The following is a 21,249-nucleotide window of genomic DNA, read 5'->3' on the forward strand; positions in this document are numbered from 1 at the left end:
AAATGTCTGAGGGAGCATGACATGAGGTTATTGGAAGGAAGAGTGCTCTCAGACATATTACAGCCCAACGTGAAGGAAAAACATTTCATTTTCATGTGAGAAACCTTAGAAAAAAAAAGAAATGACATGGTTATCAAACACAAAGATAAGCTGGCTGGACTTCTTTTTCCACTGTAGTTCAGGCACTGAACCTCTATGGCCTCCTTTGTCCCCAAGATCTGTTCATACTCTACCCCAGGAATGAATTTGGGAAGCTGAAAGGAGAGCACACTGCCAGGCCTTTGGGTTATAAGCCTCCCTATAAGCATGTCAGAGACATTTAAGACAAGCTGCCAGTGACATTTGCAGACATACACTGTACACAACATTTCACTTAGAAGAGCCTGTGGAGGAGAGCCTGCTGGACATGGCTGGAGTGTCCCTTTGCTGACCTGCTCCAGAGCTGTATCTTCCTGGGGACTGTCCTTAATGTAGCAGTATGCTTGAATAACTTTAGCTTTGTTGAAAAGACTGTTTCCAGTTATAGATTGTCCTCATTAATTTTCTCATGCTCTTCATTGCCACTGAGATAAAGTTGTCTCCACGTTTCTGGTGCTCTTTCAAGCATCACATTCAGTCAGACATGTGCCTCTGAAAAAAATGAAGAAATGATGAGAGCAAATCTTGTTATTGCTATTGCTATGGAAGTCTTAACCAACCATTCTTTTAACAATGGCCTCTCTCTGATAATGGGGATTCCAATTAAACTCAGCAACTTAGAATCAGCTGGACCAAATTCCTTAATCAGAGCAGAATGCGTCATTGTATCAATAAAGCTGACTATTAAAGGAACATTAGAAAAACTCCAAACTTTTAAGGAAAGTATATCTAAATGTAGTTCAAAAGAGAAAGTAATGTTCCAAACCGATATTAATTTGTTAGAAATATTTCAGAGTTTTATCAACAAAGAGTTAGAGCATAGTAAATTCCAGTCAATGCCAATTCGTAGTTGAAACGTTCAATCAAACTTTCAAAATTTAAATGTTTTTGTCAATAAAAATTGTTTCTATTACTATTATATAATATTTTGAATAAAAGGCTTTCCGTATGTGGAATTAATAAGTACTTTCTATGTATTTAAAAGTGATTCGCTAATAACTTTTCAAACTGTAATGTTAATGATTTCCTTAAGGTCACACCAAAAGTAATGCCTCCCATTTATTTCCATGGAAACTGCAGGAGATATAAGAGCACAATAACACTACTTGATAGAGCAAATTTTCAACTACAAAATAATGTTTTTCAACATAGCCACAACCATGAGCTATGCATTTTCCCTAGCAATGACTAAGAGCCCAAATGCTGCTTGTGAAAATCTGCACAAGAAGAGGTGACCCCCTGTCACCATTGCCACTGCAGAATCACACCACCCACTGCTCACTGTGCTCTACATCTACTATTTAGGCACCAGAAACATGCAGCAAACATTGATGAATGTCAGTGGGTGCCTTTTTCTGCATGGAGGAATTCAGTATCACATGTTTTCTCCATACACACTTCCATGTCAGATGCCATTCTGTCAGACTGCCCCTTGGCTGCCATCTGTCACATGGCAACAACATCGAATGGGATATCGGTGGAGAGGTTCAACCTCTACTATCATACCACCAACATTCACCTCTGTATTAAAATAGGAGGTATCATTTCTGAACAGTCCAATTATTAGTTGCCATTATTAATTATCCAAGCAACAAGAAGGATGGGATACAAGTCTTGCCATGTAAATATGCAGGCAGCACAAAGACTAGTGGGATGGCAGACAACCAGAAAGGGCTGGTCTTCTGGGCTGACATGAATCATCACACTGAATGGTCTCCATAGATTGTAGAAGTAGTGCACTGCACTGCATCAAAAGAAGTGATGAAAGAGATGGTCTGATACTTATTTGCCAATTCAGGTTCCTCCAAGAAGAATAGGGTTAAAACGAAAGAGAAGGGTCTAGGTAACCTTAAACTTAGAGATGGGAGATGAAAATAAATAAATGTGACCTTGCAATGAGATACTGCTTCACAACAGGAAAGGTAGTTAAAAGGCATAGCGGATTACTGGAATAATGAGTAGACTTTTTATCACATAGTCTTTGAAACGAGATTCCCTGCTTTTGCAGGGGGCTTGCACAATTTAATCCTCTTCTGGAGAAATTAAATGGGCTGTAGTCATTAAATGGCAAAGTGTGTATGGCCATAGTTGTTCAGTGGGCCTTGAGTCTGTGAGTAATTAATTGACAAGTCCAATGTTAATTTTACAGCATGGTGAAGAGTTAACAAAAGACTGCTTGGCTTTAAGAAGCATCAGTAAAAGGAGTAGGATGTACTTAGGCATCCCTGAACTCTTGTTCAGGCCTCTCCAAAAAGTCGTGCTACAACAGAGCCTAAAAATGAACAACAGAATCTACCCAGGCAGAGGGTGATTTTTGAGCAGAAATTTTGGCGTATGACCAGATCTGACACTGTACCACCGCAATGTCTAGAGAGGTCAGCACTGAGGAGGCAGAACTGTTTCCAGCACTTTACTTACAAGAAATAAACCACGATTGAAAGAAAGCACATGTTAGAGACTTGTAGGTATTGCTGTGACTTGTAAAGCTGCACTGGAAAACATGACAGGAATGGAAATCCTGTGTTTTAAGGATATGAGCATGGTGGTTTAGCAGAATTTCATCTGTAAGTTACTTAATGATTGTGCACCACTGGCAGCCTTTTAGAAGCCCCAGGATGTTAGCAGTGTCACGCTCTCCATACTGCGCTGACACGAGATCCAAGCAGCCCCAAAGCAGCTTCCCATGCTGTGACATGCAGTGCACGTTCACCAGGTGGAACTAAAGGGGATGGCTGAAGCCTCGGAAGCCTTCTCCTCATTAATGCTGGAAATGAAAAGCGAGTTCATTGCCTCCCCACAACCCCTAATGAAACGAATCTGCAAGGACAGATGACGGCAAAGTCAAAGCAGGGCCCTTCAACAGCAATATTCTGTTCAAGTCCAAAGACGTATAAAAAGAAAAAAATAGAGGATGGTGTGCCAATGAAAGAGAGGCAGGGAAACACAATACATGAGCCTTGAATAAAAATGAAAAACTAATCACACCGTATCAAGGCTGTGGACAGAACATTTCATCCCCATTTTTGTATTCTGATCACTCAGGCAGGCATAAAAATGACCTTTCTTGCACGCGTGTTGTCAGGAGCCTGTTTCAAGCAAATGTTTATTTTATCTGACTGGATCTCAGCTGGCCTGCAGCACAGCTGATACCAGATGTTTTCTATTTAAGGAGTGTTCCCTGAGAAGTTAAGCTAAGACACTGCAGCAGGTGTCTTTGAGCACCTCATCTTCTGCATCCCAGGACAATACATGCAGTGCTTTGTGGCTCCAGATGACAGAGAGCAGGATCACTGCCTGTTCCTGGCTGCAGCTTCACATGTATTGCCTGAGAGCCCAGGGTAGTGTTTGAAGGGTCCTATCCTGGTCTGTTGTATGATGAGCAGCATAAGAGATGCCCTCTGAGGGTTCACAGTTTTCTCTTCCAGTGGTTCCACCACACAGTCCTCCAAGCCACCTCTATATTTTTGAGCTTTTCTCAACACATTCAGGGATTAAAACCAAAAGAATTTTATCAGCCCCACTGAAATAACCTCTAGACTGTTTTCGTCCTACATTTGTATTCAGAATCTGTGTGCAAAACCCAGAGAAAGCTGCTGGCTGGGAGCAAAAACTTCATCACTTGCTGTTCAGCTTGCCTATGCCACCTGAGACCACCTGAATTGAGCCATACCACGGGTTCTGCCAGGCTCAATATCCTTCCTCCAACAGTGACCAAAAGCACTTGGAAGGATGGCAGATAAGGATACACCAAAAAGTTACTTCATCCCGCTAATGCCCCAACAAATGGTGAAATGTGGCTGGGAGTAGCAGCAAGACAAAGACGGTTCTGGTGTATTGGATAATGTCCTGTCAACACACTCGTTCACCCCATGTGAATTTGAGCATCTATACTGTTCTGTGCCAGGGTTCACTGCAGAGCTATATGCCTCCTGGACGGACTGAAGGTGCAGCAGGTGAAGATCCACACACTGGCAGTCACCTCCTGTCTGTCCTACAGCCCTCACCTGTTAAACAAGGTAGGACACAAAAGATGAATGAGGGGTGAAAAAAGGAAGAGAATAGATTTCTAAATTAATATGGCTGTTGGTAAAACTTGAGATGCATAAGAATTTTCACAATGCAGCTGTGTACATACGAACATGTACATATAGAGTCCATGACTGATCTCAGTGCCACCACCCTCCTGCAGTCCTGCAGCAGCCCCAGCAACCAAGGGCCTTGGAGCAGAGAGGTAGATGAAAGAGGGGCTTTGCTGACTTCCGTAAGCAAAAGATGAGTGGTTGAGAAACATCTGCCAGTCCTGATCCACTTATCAGCCAGGATTTCAGCTTTGAGGAGATTTTTTAGTCTGGACAGAGAGGGGAGAGGAAAGTGAAGAAGAATTAAAAGATGTCTGTTTGCCTGATAGCTTTGTTGTTGATCTGAATGATTTGACTGGCAGAACTCAGTTGTATTTACACTTTCGAATATAAGGATCTCAATTTGCTTGTGGAAAATGCTGAAGCTCAGTTCACAGAGCAATCTAATTCTCCTGCATGTGTTGTTCAGGATAGCAGAGTTGTCTCCAATACATCCACAGCCTTCCGGAGATTTCCAAGCATGACCCACATTAGCTTGTAATGGGTCATTACTGCTGCCACATCAGAGAGCCTGTAGGCAACACTGAGCATAGAACAATGTGTTCAGAGCCTGTTTGCATGCATGCAAAGACGGAACATATATATGTACAGACAGATGTGTAATCAAGGGGACAGAGCCAGCTCTGAAAAGGCATCATCAATGTCCCAGAAAGGCATTGGGCTCTTAACTAACATTTTTTCAACAGTGTATTCCAGGATTTAATTACATTACTATGGGTGGCAGGAAGCCATCCTCCTTCGTCCATGTGGGGATACAGAGATTACTAAAGCGTCAGTAAAGTGTCGAATGTATTATAGCATTAAGACTGGTTTATGCCCCATTACTGAGCTTATTTAAGGAAAGAAAAAACTCGTTTGGTTACAAAGAAAAAATTCTGAAAGATATTCAGCACTAAGGAGAAGTCAAACATCCCTGTTGGCTCATAATTAAAAGAAAAAAAAAGAAAGCCAGGGAACAATATGATACAATCTCAACAAATACTGTGAAAAGAATCCAAATTGTTTTTCGCATGATTACTATAAAACTCTTCTCACTTGCAACATGCCACTACATTTACCAGTTCTAGAAAGGAGCCATGTAATTTCTCATCACCTACAAGATGTCAAAATAGCTGGGACAGTCACACAATGGTTGCTGCAGCACATAGGAAAATAACATTATTTGTTCAGAGGGTTCAGACAGTATGGAGAGAAGGACCATTTTGTGCTTATTTCTATAATACTGTGAAGGGTTTTCAGTGTTCCAGGGCAATCTTTTGCTGTTTGTTAAGGGTGTTTTTCTACTTCCTATGCTTTTCCCAGTATTATGCTGATAGCTTCAGAATCAGGTGAACCTTGACTCATGATCTGGGGCAAAATTCTTCTGCCCAGCTCCAGTTTGTGAGCCACAGGTGATGACCACTTAACAAGTGGTTTTGTGGGGCCATGTCCCACACACAGCAGGCTAGACCATGAGCTCAGTGGTCCCTTCTGGGGACATGATTTTTTCAGCCCTTGTGGCACAGTAGCTCATGTCAGTCTCCACTACAGATGAAAATACTTTTTACTGTTAGCTTGCAAACTTTTGTCTACTCCACAAAATAATAATTAAAACACACACACAAAAAAAAACAAAAAACAAACAAACAAAAAAAAAAAAAAACACCCAAGTCTAGTGCCACAGGCTTGCTTCACAAAGACCTATCACATGCTGTTAATTTTATCCACCTATAGTACTACTGCATGCTCAACTGCCTGTAACCCGGAGGTTAGCAGCGGCTTATTTCAGGCTCATGGAACCGTATCCCATCCCCTACAAATGGTACTTGGTGCACAGATTATTTGCTGAATGAAGCCACTGTGCCGACCTGAGGCATGTACATGACAATTTCCACTCACTCTCTTCTGGAGGTAACATAGCATGCAGCAAAAGTCTGGAGTTTTAGTTCCATGAAGAAGTTTACTCTAGAAGTGTGATCATTTAATAGGATCACGAAACTGCTTGCAATACACAGCAAACTTCAGCACAAAGCAGCATGGCTTTTAAATACAGATGCATTAGCCTCATGTTTGTTTGTTTATTCAAAGTTTTAAAGATGAATTATATATTTGTTCTATTCTTTGTTACACAGCAATTTTGATCTTCATTTAAAAAGTTATATTTATCATATGCAACGATGCCTGCTGCAAGAACACAGAATTACTTAGAAATATAGCTGCTGTGGCCTGAAAATAGGGCAGTAATCTCTGGTAATCCCCAGGTATTTAAGATTACCATGGAATAACACTAGAAATAGTTTAGCAAATGATTAAGAATGCCTCAGACTGTAATTATATGCAGATAAAGGTCACCGGGTAGAATATTTCTCTTGTGGTTTGGAGTTCATAAAACAGTAGGGGTCTTATTCTAGGGTACTTTTAATTCCATCCTGCATAATTGAGGTGGAAATGTAGCAGCATGATGGCATCTGATTTAATTTCTAGGTAATCAGTATGCCTGTAATAGGATTTCTTCGCTGAACAAGGGGGTAGTCAAGCAGTATGTGAAGCAAGGGTCAAGAAAAACAAAACAAAACAAAACAAAACAAAAAAGTGAGAGTTTGGAAGGCTCCCAACCATAAGTACGTGCTGAACCATTCTCTCCTCTTTCACAAATGAAGATGTCAGAAGCCTTTGTAAAATGTGAAAAATTCCGCATGCTCATCACTCCTGGATGTTTCTACTCTTACCTCCATCCCTTTCTTCTGAGGCATTTGGATGCCAGAAGAACAGTTCGAAACAGCTGCTTTGTAAAACTGAGCCTTGTCTTTCCATTAGAGCACTGGCTGGGAATAATGCAATTTTATTTCTTTGCTGACATTGCTTTTTGCAAAGATCAATCAATCAATGCATGCCCTGAGCCCCCTGCTTGGAGCTGGAGTGCATCTTCTAGGCAGCAAGCCACTCACAACCCGGCACCTGAGCAGGACTGCACAGCAGTAGCCAGCCTGTGTGGTGTCTTTTTTAAAACAACTCCCACCTCAGTGTGCAATGTCTTGTGCCTTGTCTTGGATGTCTTGTGATCACCAAAATCTTTGCTTCTTCTTGTAGTGAGTGCTCCCAAGCAGCCCAACATCTGCCCATTCCATCCCACCTTAACCACTGTGCAGGAACAGGAACAATGTGAGCTGCTTGGAAAAAGCCTTTGAACTCCAGTGACAACCACAGGAAAAAAAAAAGAAAAAAAAAAAAAAGTCAATGAACATAGTGCTCACAAATCAGCTGGAAAAAGTTTTAATTATTAGAAAACACCCACTGTCACTGTGATCAAGATTTGGAACAAAGCTGTAATTATAGCATTAGCTTTCATCCCCAAGTGGCTAAATCAGGGAACACACATTTACAGTTATATTTTAATTAAAAATAAATAAAAGAAAATTGAAAAAGCACAGAAACAATGACTTACCAAATTTGCCTTCTTTCAGGTCACAGGAGTCTCACTGATACCCATAGTTCCTCTGAAAAAGAAACAGTTTAACCTTGATTTATCATAAAAAGAAGAATTCACTGTCATAAAAATAGCTTGCAGAAACTATATGTAAATCATTTTTTTCCAGGAAGCCAAAACTGACAATCAAATAAACATCCTCTGAATAGTCAATACGGTGGCACAGATGTCCTGCTGCCACATTTCATGTTGACTCTTCTATTCAAGTTGCTTTAAAATAGGTAATTGAATGAGGGGCTGTAAGAGCAGGCTACAGAGGTTTCTGTCTGGGTTGGCTTCAATAACCTGTTCTTTCTAGCTTTACAACAAACCTATTCCTGGACAATGTTTCCTGGATATTGAATGTACTGAACACTGTTTTAAAGATACATGTTTTCACAGAATCACACAGATCACAGAATCACCCGGGTTGGAAGGGACCTCAAGGATCATGTAGTTCCAACCCCCCTACCTAGCAGGGCCACCAAACATACACATATTTTGCAGGAATATGAGTTCCACAGCTGTTACAGGGCCTTTTTTTAAGCCCTCTGCACTACTACATGCCATTAGCACTTCATAGAATTTGACTGAGAAGTTCAAAATGAGGACAGATATGCAGTTCTTAGAAGATCAATTAATTCAGTAGCTAGGAGAAAGTAAGTGCTCCAAGAAATCACATTAAAATCTGCTGAAAATGCTGAATCAACAGGAAATCTTGCATACAGACACAACTAACTAGTTTGAGAGAAAAAAATATGCCTACGCCTATGAAACACAGCTTTTTGTTCATAAGAGCTAATAAGAACTTTCATTTCAAATGGGGCTTGGATATAAAATATCCACAGCCTGGAATTTGGCCTCATTGTTCAGGACCAGAGGCATATGATTATGATATATGATTGATTCTGTCAGCTTGCTGTGTTAGCTCAAATACAAAATGAAAAAAAAAAAAAGGTAAAAATCATCTCCCCTCAGCAGAGCAAGAACTGAGAAAATATCATGGGCATTTGACAGAGCTGATTCAAGTGGTCCAAGTGGAAAGTTGTGATTTTAAAATTAAACACAAGCAGATTTCCCAACAAGCACAGCTTGCACCTCTGTGATGAACATTTCAACCTTTATCACAGAATCACAGAATCTTTAGAATTGGGAGGGACCTTTAATAGCCATCTAGTCCAGTTTTCCTGCAATGACAGGGACACCTACAGATAGATGAGGCTGCTCAGAGCTCTGCTTAGCCTGCCCTTGGATGTCTCCAGGGACATGGCTACGCACTGCATGTCTGCAGTACATTGTTAGCTACAGCCAGCCCATGCAATGGGACCAAGCTCTCTGCCTCACTCCAACACCAGTCATTTAGTGCTCAGACACAATCCCTTACTGTGTGTTCTCATATTCATTATTTCCACTCTTTCTTCTTTTAGAGCAGCTCCTTGTGGCAGGAGGAGAATTTGAGCTCAGCTGATTAAGAGGGGTAGCATTTCACTTGCCAGAACTTCAATTTAGAAATAAGACTGCCGCCAATAGAAGTCTAAGAGGCTCAGTTATGCTCTGGGTTGTTTTTAGGACAGAGTTCTAAAACTTTTGAGTGATGTTGGTATTTTATTTTTGAACATTCCACTCTCGGCTGTTTTGTTAGTCTTTTTTCTAAGCCCTCAAGACATCCCAGTCCCCCCATCAAGCCTTTGCACTCAAAGAATCACAGTGAAGGTTGAAGGGACTTCTGGAGATCATCTAGTCCAACCCCCAAGAAGCAGGCAAGAAGGCCTCAAACACCACTAGGCACCTGGATAAGACTCAGGCAGAAAGCTAAAAAGCTCTTTGTTACCAAGAAAGGAGGGGACTGCAGTTTTCTTTGTTTTCCCCACTGGAAAACAAAGGAGACTGTGTTCCTGGAAACAAGGTGCAGCTGCTTACAGCAGGTCTGTGGTGTTCCACACCCCACCTGCTTACTCTGCATGTCAAAAGCGTAACTTCCTTAATGCAGCGTTGGTATAGCTTTCTGTTTTGGTTTTGCTCTCATTTGTGGATGCTTTTTTTGTTGTTGTTGTTGTTGTTATTTGGTTTTTGGATGTTTTGTTTTTGTTTGTTTTTGTATTTTTAAATAGAAGGCTTCAAGAAAAGCATCACAAGCTATAAGACTATATTGAGTTTCCTGTCCAGAGGTCTCCAAGTGGTAACTGGAGACTTTCCCTGCTACGTGTGAGAAACGTGCCACCAGGTCAGCAGATGTAAGGCAAGACAGCTGCACACACTCCTTCCTCTGTGGCCCAGGCCTTGCTTTCCACAACATGGCTGCAGCCCTCTGCAAGCTCTGAGGGCTCTGTGAACACTGCTCATTGCATTCTGCCTGAGGCTGTGGTGCCCATGCAGTGTGTGGCCAGGTGATGAGCGCAGGGGCTCTCCAAGCCATGAGGCTGTCACACACTGGTGACACACACTCTCTGATCAGTGAGGCCAATAAGTGAACATCACGTTTCATGATTAATCTACTTCAGGATGCCACTGACCTCAGTGTGCTTCCTGCTAGAAATAACTGCAGCCCAGGCTTTTTTGGTGCATGGCCTTGTGAATTTCTGCTGCTTGCTTCATCCAGGAGAGCTACCAGGGAAAGATAAGCCTGAAAGGCTGTTTGCACTCCCTTTCTCAGTTGCCATCATCATCTTGCAAACCTGCATCCTTACCGTGAGTGTAGCACAGTTCCCAATCTCACAGCATAATCACCACATAGCAGCTAAACATTGGTTGTTTTTGCTCTCATATCTCTACTGCAGCAGCACTACAAGTCTTACCACTGTGCTTTGCACCTCTCCATCAAGGGGGATAGGATGCAGGATCCAGCAGATGCACAGCTGTTAACTGCAGCCTGAAAAATGCCATACACACATTACTGGGAGAACCAGACTGCTCTGGAGATCACATTTCCAGGAGGATCAGAAATCAGAGACCAGCAGCCACATCCCCTCACATCAGGGCAAGCTGTCTTCCAGGGACTTGTTGCAAAGGAATTGTCCGTCACTGCGAACCACTGCAGTATCACAGTGGAAAGAGCAGCAGCTGAGCACAGAAACAAAATTTTTCACTGCAACCAGCAAGGGCAGAAAGCTCCATTGAGTAGGAAAGACAGGGAGTTCATGAAGATGCAGCATGGTTAGGAGGCATTCCTGTTTCTATGAATGACTATCATAGGATTTTTATTGCTAGACATTTATTTGAAATGGACCTTTGCACCTCATTTCTCAGTTTCCTTTCTTGTGTTTGAATCTGTTGTAAAGTCATAAATATTATTACCTCAATCTCTTTTCTTGGGAATAAATTACATCAGAAACTGAGCACAGTTTTAGTGCCGCAGCAAGGCTGGTTGTGAATTGTGTGCGTGTATTAAGGCTTCAGGAGAAAATCCATTCCAAATAATGTAAGATTTTTATATGTTTCAAATCACAAGAGAGGACAGTGTTGCAGTCATTGAACAAGATTTGAGCTCAAAGTGAAAATCAGCATACTATTTCTAGCCAGCCCGTAACTGTGCCGCTCAGAACCAAACAGAGGTGATGTCTCAAGTTCAGTTAAGCTATACTGTGTAACAAGTTGGGTAGTGCATCTTGTGCAGATCATTAAATTGTAGCTAATGCAGCCAACAGAAGATTTTCAGCTGAGAATCCCCTGCTGATTTATTTCTCCTTTACAATTTATTTGCCAGATTATTGCAGTACTCAGTACCTTATTTCCTCCTTTCAAGGACAAGTCCTCCTTGAAAATAAGCTGTAGCGGCCCCTTGATCAGACCTGCTGATCTAGGGTTGAATTTGAGCAATTGAATTTGATGTGTGAGGCTGGCAGCAGTGCCACAAGTGCCATGGGCCAGAGGCTGGAGATGACAGTGCTGGTCTGCACACTTCCACTGAATGTGATTCTCTCAGTCCTCCCAGCTCCCATGTCTCTGCACCAAAGAGCAGCCCTGGTGGCCTCGTGTTGTCTGTCACAGAGAGCTGCCACAGTGGAGGGTTGGAGAATGGTGTTGACCTAACTCCCTAAGGGGTGGAAACATCATCCTCTGTTCCAGCAGGTTGTATCAAAACAGCATTTCGATACCAGGACTGGCAGAAAAGGGAGAGGTTCTCAGTCAACCAGGCTGCCCTTAGCAGCACATCTCCTTGAGCAAGGTCATGCTTGCCACATAGTTCTGCCAATCCCCGCCCCTCCTCCTTCTTCCCCCCCCCCCCCAACTTGACAGAGTGGGATCCACTTGGGGGTCACAGACTGGTCTGTGATGGACCATTAGTCACCACAGCAGGTTCCTGAGTGTCAGATTAATGGCAACAACTTTAGGATCGTATTTTGATACAGGCACAGGCATTTATTTTGAAAATGATTCTCCTACATCTCACCTCTGTTACTTAATAACGACCTAGCTGAAGTTGTATTGTGATGAATATGGCAAAGGAGAGAAGATCGCTATGCAGATCAGATACCCATCATTAACTTGGAGAGCAATAATGAATAAGGTTAATAGCACTGCTGAGCAGAGAGAATTCAACATGCTGAATTTAGATGAGATCTGCATGCAAACTTCCTGAAGATTTCACTTGAGGATGCAGCTTTCATTCACACATGGGAGTTGGAAACCTGCACCACTGTTCTGCATCCTTATTTCTGATGACAGCTCACCATCAGGGCTTGTGTTTTTCAGTTCAGACCCTCCCCCTGCTCTCCCCATGAAGATTCTCACTTTGCAGTCCCTAAACTGTCTATAATCACTGACAGCTTTATAACACACACACACTTTCTTTAAACATTTGCCACTGCTTCAGTGCACAGCAGAATAGATTAATCTCACAAAGATGTGACCTATAATGAAGCTAGTAGACCACGGTAATGTAAATGCCAGAGCGATCAGGAATAGGAGAAGGTGAATATCACAGCCTACTATTTTGATTTATCATTATTCTAGGTGACCTTGATAAAATTTTCTAGAAATATATATTGACTTGAGCAAATCTTAACTTATTCTCTAGCCAAAATGTCCCTCACAGGACAGCAGGTCTAAACAGGCATTATTTACCATGGTCTGTCCAAGTGAATCATTCAGCATAATTTCCAAAAGCTCTTTAATAATGTGTAGGAGCAAAGTAATAACTCCCTATGGATACTAAGGAAATAAAGTGCTTTATAGCCCTATCCCACCTTCCACCCAGGGACACCCAGAGCTTTATGAACTTATGAATTTACTTTCACAACCTGCGGGAGCTGGGGAGAAAATTGACATATTTTAAATCAGATTTATTTTTCCATAAGATTTTCTATTACCATTTCTCTCTTCACTAACTTTAATAGCAAAGCATACTACAGGTTGACTAGCTGAGTTTCAGTAGAGTAGAGCCTTTACTCACCTTGATCCTTATCCAAAAATAGGGCATAACAGCACTGGAGCAGTACTGTGCCTTCCACACCACATGTTTTGAGTTATTCATTGCAAAGCCACTTAAAACAGTTGTAGATGGCCTAACATGACATGAAATAGTAATTCTCCAATAGTTCCAGTCCAAGTGGCTTCTTTTTTCAAAGAGAAACCATAGTGAATGTCCTGAGTATCTTAGTATCCAACTGATGAGCACTATGATTCAACAACAAAAAAGCCATATCAGATAAAAAAAAATTTGCCTTGCAGTAGATGCCTGGGGGAAATTTAAATTATTTCTACTGAAGTGATCAGTATTCCACATGACACTTTACAGAGGAATTAAAGAAAATCAATTTCCTTCAGACCTTCCCATTTCTGAGCTTTTTTATGAGTCAGTGACAGCTGAAGTGTTTGCATCATTAATGAGGTCTTTCAGCGCATAATACCTCAAACACTGTGCAAGGTCTCTCTTGGGATGGATAAAGCAAACTCACTAGTTCTGATCTCCAGACTTCAGAGCAGGCAGCAGGAAGCAAGGCTGCATTACACTTCTCATACATACATTCACATATATCCTTTTTTCCTTTTTAAACTGACTCATTTTATGCAGGATAGCTTTTTTTCTTTTTTCTTTTTTTTTCTTTTTTTTCTGGCTCTCTTAGACCAGCTGCATACATATGAAATAGTCCAGGCTCCATAGGAATCAAGAAATGCAAAGGCATGAATACGTGCCAGACATTTTAAATCTTAAAGGCAGAGCCTGAAGAAAAAAGGTAGCTCTTCCATATTTTCTTGAAACACTGTATGAGTGGCAAGGCATGCTATGTCTGTTCGTTTTTCTCTGTGGTAGAGAGAAAGAACCCAAACTGAAAGGCTTGAGAGGTCTCCAGCCTAAAACAGTGATTTTAGCACAGCATTTGTTAGGAAATTTCACAGCAGAGATGAGCAGAAAGAAATGGATATCTGATGACAATGTTACTGGTGCTCCCTCTTAAAATATCTTCAAAATAACCTCACTAATATTCTCCCTAAGTATGGTATACCGCCCCTTAGGAAATAAAGAGTGATGGGACCAATGCCTGATGCCCAGCTCTGCCCTACATCTCCCATAAACTGGAGAAATCTCCTTCTTAAGGGGAACGTCCAGGAGTATTTTCAGATCCCTGTTTCTTACTGAGAGAAAGCTGTAGTTGTACTCACACTCCATCATGGCATCCACCTCACAAAATCACAGAATCACATGGGTTGGAAGGGACCTCAAAAGATCACTGAGTCCAACTCCCCTGCTAATGCAGGAACCCTAGGTTCAGGAACAATAGGTTGCACAGGTGTCCGGACAGATCTTGAATTCGTCCCTGAGAGGAGAATCCACAACCTCTCTAGGCAACCTGTTCCAGAGCTCAGTCACCCTTACCTTAAAGAAGTTCTTCCACATGTTAGTATGGAACTTCCTATATTTAAGTTTTAGGCCATTACTCCTTATCCTATTGCAACACATCACCGAGAATAGACTGGCCTTATCCATTTGTCTCCCAGCTCCCTATGGGTCAGGAGCCACCATTCTTCTTCTGCTTCTGGTGCCTTTCATGTGGCTCTTCACTTGCACCGTGGCTGGTCACTTCAGCTTCTGAAGGCAAATTACAGTATCTTGGATTGGTTTGCCAGTTGAAAGTTCATACTTGGAAAAAATGTGCTCTTAGAGCAGCACTTATCCCTCAGGTCTACATGGTCACTGTATGCTCTTATAGCCACTGAGTTTACTCTGTTGACAGTGTTTATTCTCACTCTGATGGTAGCTTCATCAATGCCATATAGCACCTTCCTTTGGTACAGGGGGTGCACAGAGTATAGTGAACAGCAAAGAAAGAGCAACATGCAGGGAGTTCAAACACATCAATGTGCAAAATTAGGGGAGACAAAAATCCCTCCAGAGGCAACAACCATCAAATCAGAGTGCAGGGGTATCACCTCTGCCGCAGTGCTTGGTGTTTGCACTGCTGTTTATGCAAACCACATTTTTTCAGATACTTTCAGTGAAAAAGCATTTGTACATTTGACTGAAGAAAAATCTATGATCAATATCCACAGCAACAACTAGCATCTAACCATTCAATGGGAGCTTTAAAACACAAATACTTCTTAGATAACAACTCATCTTTAGGAAAAAGCTTGGCTTGCTAATGCTTGAGCTACTGAACTTCATCATGAGAGCTTGACCATCTTGTTAATTGGCTAGATTATGCAGTCATTAAAATAAATGAGCTATGCTTTTGCAGGACTAGCAATTCAAGAATCCATGATACCCTATTATCTTACAGAGAATAACAGACTGTAAATAATGCAGGCATGTAATTAAGCTGACTAAACATTAAAAAAAAAAAAAAAAGAAGAAGAAGAAGAAAAAAAAGAAAATTTCAAGAATTCTCCTGTTTTTTGTCTTCTGCTAAAAGATATGACCTATTAGATTTCCCACAGTTTTCCCCCAAAGAGCCCTGAAGAATGGTTCCCATGTCTCTTAAACATCATAATTATGGTAAAGGTTTTAATGTCATTTCTTCATGAAACAACTAAATTAAAGGCACATCTAAGGGAAGACAAACATTAATGTGCAAAACCTTCTACCATTTTATGATTTGATTATCATTTGGCAGCTGTAAGGAGGAGGTGAATCAGGCTGGATGCTTATGAGGCAATCTATGCAATGCAAGTGATGCCAAACACTTACAACATTTATTGGAAGATGCAAACCTAACATAGATGTGTAATAAAATCAAAACGCTAAAATTAATCTAGGACCAAAATCTTGCATGTGAAATAAACCAGAATACGTAGTACAATTTAGCATAACATGTACACTGTGTAGGCAGCCTGCAGGTCTCTGCAAACTGATCCAGCTGCAATCACACAGCTTCCTTATGCCTCTGTCCTGCAAAAAAAAAAAAAAAAAAAAAAAAATTTGGATAATTATTAGAGGTCAAAAGCCAGCACTGAGTTGGACCAAAGGCCAAATACTGTCTTTTAGGGATATATTAGCCTGGCATTTATATATCTTCTGACACTGCCTAGGACCAACGTGGCTTCATATCACCAACCTCAGCCTGAGTGTCTACCTGGGGTACCCATAGACCAAAGCAAAAATTACTACTTTAGGACTCTTCTACAAAAGAAGAAGATATTTGGACTAGAGTTATTTTGGAAGAGTTTTATCGTGAAATTTTCATGTAGTGAACTTGACTGCAATGTAGTATAAACAATTAAGTTCAGGGAGAATGGCTACAAAGAGAGGATTGGTTATATCCATGATTACTAAACACCTTGATAAAAGTGAGAACCATCCTACGCAGCCACTGACCATGACTTCAAAATATGCAGTTTTCTGTTTATAGCTACTATTATTTTTTCAGCATCTACTTCAACTTCCCTCCCTGTTTTGTTTGTTAGGCTCATTAGTTAGATTCCACAGTGATTTACGTGAGTGAAGAGTAGGGATTTAGGGTCACCTGTACAAAATAGGGTTTAGAAATTCTTTTGGACCACTTCTTCTGAACCTGGCTCTGACCGTCTAATCATGAGTGAGCCTTTTCCATCTTTTTAACCAGATGAAGTACAGATCTAAGAGACATGTGCTGTCTGGGCAGATCCAAGATGTGTATACTCTTTGGCTAATAAAAATTCTCCAGATAAAGTACTTGAGGCAACATGTGCATAACTGGGAAACGACAGGCAGGCATATAAATATTCATGAATGTATATTCAGGCTTCATTTCTCATATCCTGTGTGATATGTGTGAGTACCAACCATGGAGCAGGAGGAAGAGATGGGGAGGAGGGAATAACAGCAAAGGGTATCAGGAGTCTGAGGATACTTTTTGCTGCCCTGCACTTCAGTATCCCTTCCACCCAGAAGAAGATATATTCACTCTCCTTTTTAGAAAATGCATGTTCCAAAGCTAAAAATAATGAATATATTTGAGAGCAATAACCCACCCTGAAGTGTTCTGACATCACTTAATAAATAGTGATTATCCATAAATTATCCATTGCAAATGAGAAAAGGCCTACACAATGAGGCGTGAAACGTTCTTGCAGAAAAAAAAAGTCTTCTGGGAAGTAGTAGAAGCACACATCATATCCCTGAATTCTGGGAAAAAAACGTTCATCTGATTCAGATGGTATTTGTATAGCAATGCATGGAGGCCAGTATCTGAAATTGAAAGCACATTGGAATGATCATAGGGGGATTATTTATTCCAGCAGAGGTCAGGAAAAAAATCGTACGCTAAAACACGTGTTCCCTACCTGCTCGTTTCATAGCTTAAGGGTAAATGACATGCAGAGCTAAAACCTCTCACTTTCAGTCAAAAGAAGCCTCATTTACACAGCAAACCTCATTTTTATATCGTTAAGTACAAACAAGGCGGACAAGAATGTCTCTGCCAATTTAATTCTGGAAAGGCAACAGTGTCCTGGAGGCTGTACAAGATTTTATGTATCAAGTGCTAATCAAGCCCTCAGACACATACATTATACCATTTTGATAGTGTTTGCTGAAAGATCCTAATGGCTGCCAGGAGGGGAATTTCAAAACCAAGGATAATAACAGTCCTCATTAAAACTCTGGTTTTGCCACACTCATTTTAGATACAGTTGAAGGAGCAAGGAAACCAGTTTCTCTATAATAAAAAACATCTTTAGAGCTGCATTGCAAGGTATTAAATTGCAAAAGAGGTCAGTTCTAAACCATTTCACCCAAGAGTTTTCACTCATTGTGAAAGAAGAGACTGAAATATTTGTTCTGCAGGATTTGGACTTGGAGATAAAAAGTCAGGTAAAGGAGTTTGAAGAGGAAAATGGAGAGAGAGGGGGCATTTTTAACACCTACCTATATGCAGTTATAGCGTGTGAAAACTGTAACTGTTATGCATTTGTTTCTATTTTGCTTAAGAAATGAGCACGTTTTCATTAGATGGGAAGGTAATACAGAGAACAAACTCAAGAATGAACTCGGTCTCTATTCGCCTGATTTCCACTGTTTGCAAAATTTCTGAAGACATTGACCAGAGTTTCCATCTCTGCATAAAACAAAAAGTTAGCACATTCAGGAATTTACAGAAGAACATGACAGAGTTACACCACCAAGATGCATCAGCAATGAGCCTGCAGGTCTCCCAAGACTCTGTTCTTTCAGTCCTAGTCCCCAGTTCTAAAAATGGGCATATGCAGTGTAATGGCTGAAAAGAAAACAAAAATGAGTCTCTAAATGGTAGGTTAAAAACCATGAGGATGCAAAGGAATGAAAATGCTTTGGAGAGATAGAGGAAAAGACTATTTACAAACAAAATGTACACAAATATATACATACCTGATTTGGTAGGGCATATAAATAATATCAATGAAACGTAGAATGCACTTTAAAATCATATCTCTGATAATTTGACAAAGGATAACACTTCCTTTGTGTGATATTTGGGAACTGACAAAAAGGATGGGAACAGATGAATAACCATTAACCTTTGGTTGTCTCCCACAGGAGCACTACAGGGACATTAATTTATCAGTACAGAGATTTTAAAGAAAAAAAAAAAAAAAAGAAATAGAGAAAGTAAAAATAGTAATATTAACAAAAAAAGATTAGCAAGACATAAAAAGATTCTTCCTTTTGATTCTTAGAAACTGCTTATCTTCCCTGTTCCTCTGCTCACCTATTCCCTGCTCTTCAAGGCTGAGAAGAAGCAATGTCAAGGCCCCTGCTCTCTTCTCTCTCTTTGAATTGACATTTTTCAAGAATTTATATAGATTATGTATGAAGTGATGTCTCCTTAGTTATTTACATTTGCACTAAATCCCTCAATATTTGCCTCTGAAACTCTAGGAAAATCATTTGTCCCCCACTTTTCTATTTATGAATTCTTTTGAAGCAGATCTGGAAGTTTTTGCATTCTTCATTTCAAAACTTGGAGGATGAAGTGAGATTCTTTTGTAGTGATTATGCCCTTGTTTTCAAGCACATGTAACAGTTTACAGGCAGGTAATTTGTTTTTCTCCTAAATTTTTCAATTCTTTTTAACTGAGTGTTATGTTACCTGTTTAAGAGGCCACACTGCTCTGCTGCTGAACTGGAGCATGCTATCACATTCCTTTCAAGAACTTGTAAGAACTTCTCAGGGCAGTTAGATGCTAGTCAAGACTATTTGTTTGCTGTGGTTACAGCTGCGAAGTAGCTCCTACAGATGGTTTTCTAAATGCTGTTTCAATATATCCTAATAATATTAAGACACCACATGTCTACTCTGGCGTTTGCCCCTTGTGTTTTTGTATGCTCCCAAATCTGTGCACCTACTTCTGAAAATGTCAGTTCTAAACACATTCCACCTGTGCAATAATAACAATGAAGTAGGTATTATTTTATATCAGAGTGAATTTTTGGTGTTACTGACAGTTACATCATTAGCCCATGGCTAGTGCCATCTAGGGTCCCCACACAGCTGTCTGTGTAGAGCAGAAGGGACAGGAAGCACATGATCCAAAATAATCATGTTCAATCTGACATTTATGTAGACTGAATAGGTGATATTTCTACTAATGATACCCAAGTCAAAGAGCAAAAGCCTGCACTGATAATGAAAACACCATAGGTTGTGTAATTTTTTTTCGTAATACATAACAGTGTCATTACAATAATGAATAATATGGGATCATGATCCACTGACTGAAATCCTTTAGTCAGCAATACTCATTCTACTTCCTAGCTATTCATGAAAGAAAAGGACATAATACCACAGATCCTAGCTGGCCTTGACGCAAATTACTAAGATGAACTGTACTTGGAAAGTCCATCCTCTGAAAAAGTAATTATCCACACGACTCACTGAGTCTCAGCAGAGGAAATCTGATCAGTCCCTCCATGAAACAGACAGTGGCCATTAGAGGCAAAAAGAGGAAGTTTGAGTATGCTTTGCTTTCCTCTGATGTTAATGTCTTCTCACATCCTGCTCATTCAAAACCTTATAGCTTCTAGCTGCCCAGCGCTCAAGGGTCCCATACCTGATATCCTGTTTTATTACCTGGGAAATCAGGTGCCTGGGAAACAGCACGGGCCATGGCAAGCAGCATGAAGTCTTCCATAGTGTTTACGCAGCATCATATTCAACACCTGAAAGTTCTGCATTTGAAATCAGATTTCCCTTCAGATACAAATGAGTTTTATTCTCCCATTTTTATGTCATCTACACATTCAGTCTAAGAACAGGGCAAGCTGCAGCATCAAAGCCTCTGGAGAAGTCAGATAGCAGACAAATTTGCACCAAAGAGTGACTGAAGAGAGAGGAATGTTAGTTTCACTGAGAATATCAGAATGGCCTGGGGCTCAGGGTGTGAGATCAGAGCCATTAGGGACAATAACACAAGCTGAAGAAACTGGAGAAAGAAGACAGAAGTGGCTTAGGATTGACGTATCAGATCAAAGAGATGATTTGTGAATGAAAAAACTCAGATCCAAAACATGCTGAGTGAAAGGAAGAGTTGACAGAACTGAAGCAAGTCTGTTTTTTTTCTATTGCTGTTAAATCTGTACTCTGCTTAGCAAAATTACCATGACCCTCAAGGATGTTACAAGTCAGGAACTGAAGAAGATGGTGGCACTAATAGGCAATAGACCACAGGTAGTGTTTATTAGACTGAGCTATCTTCCCTGCAATTGAAATGGCTCTACTCTTACTCATCTGTCCTCTTCCTCTGTGCAGATAACACTTAGGCACGGATTACAGGAGCAGGAGCACAGAACATTTTAATCTGAGATATTTTCTTTTGTCCTGTAGGCATGAAGTTGGAGGGCACACACTGGGTGCCTTCAAAGAAAGGTATTCCACGGGACACCACACTAGAAAGAGCCCAGGAAGATTTCCAGAGGTTTCACTACATTAAACTGTCTCTAAGATTTAAAACTCAGAGGAGTAGGTCTCTGTAAAAACAGGGCTCTTTCATCCAGATCTTTTCAGTTTTGACACACAATTACATAAATCAAGTCAAGAGATGAAGCATCAGCCAATATCAGAGCCTCTTTTTAACTCTGTCCATTACATTCCAGGAAGAAGGGAGGAGAAGGGAACTTAAGATATTTACTTT

Source organism: Lagopus leucura, unplaced genomic scaffold, assembly GCF_019238085.1.
Source record: "Lagopus leucura isolate 7727_CA_CO unplaced genomic scaffold, USGS_WTPT01 Super-Scaffold_100014, whole genome shotgun sequence".
NCBI classification, from domain to species: Eukaryota; Metazoa; Chordata; class Aves; order Galliformes; family Phasianidae; genus Lagopus; species Lagopus leucura.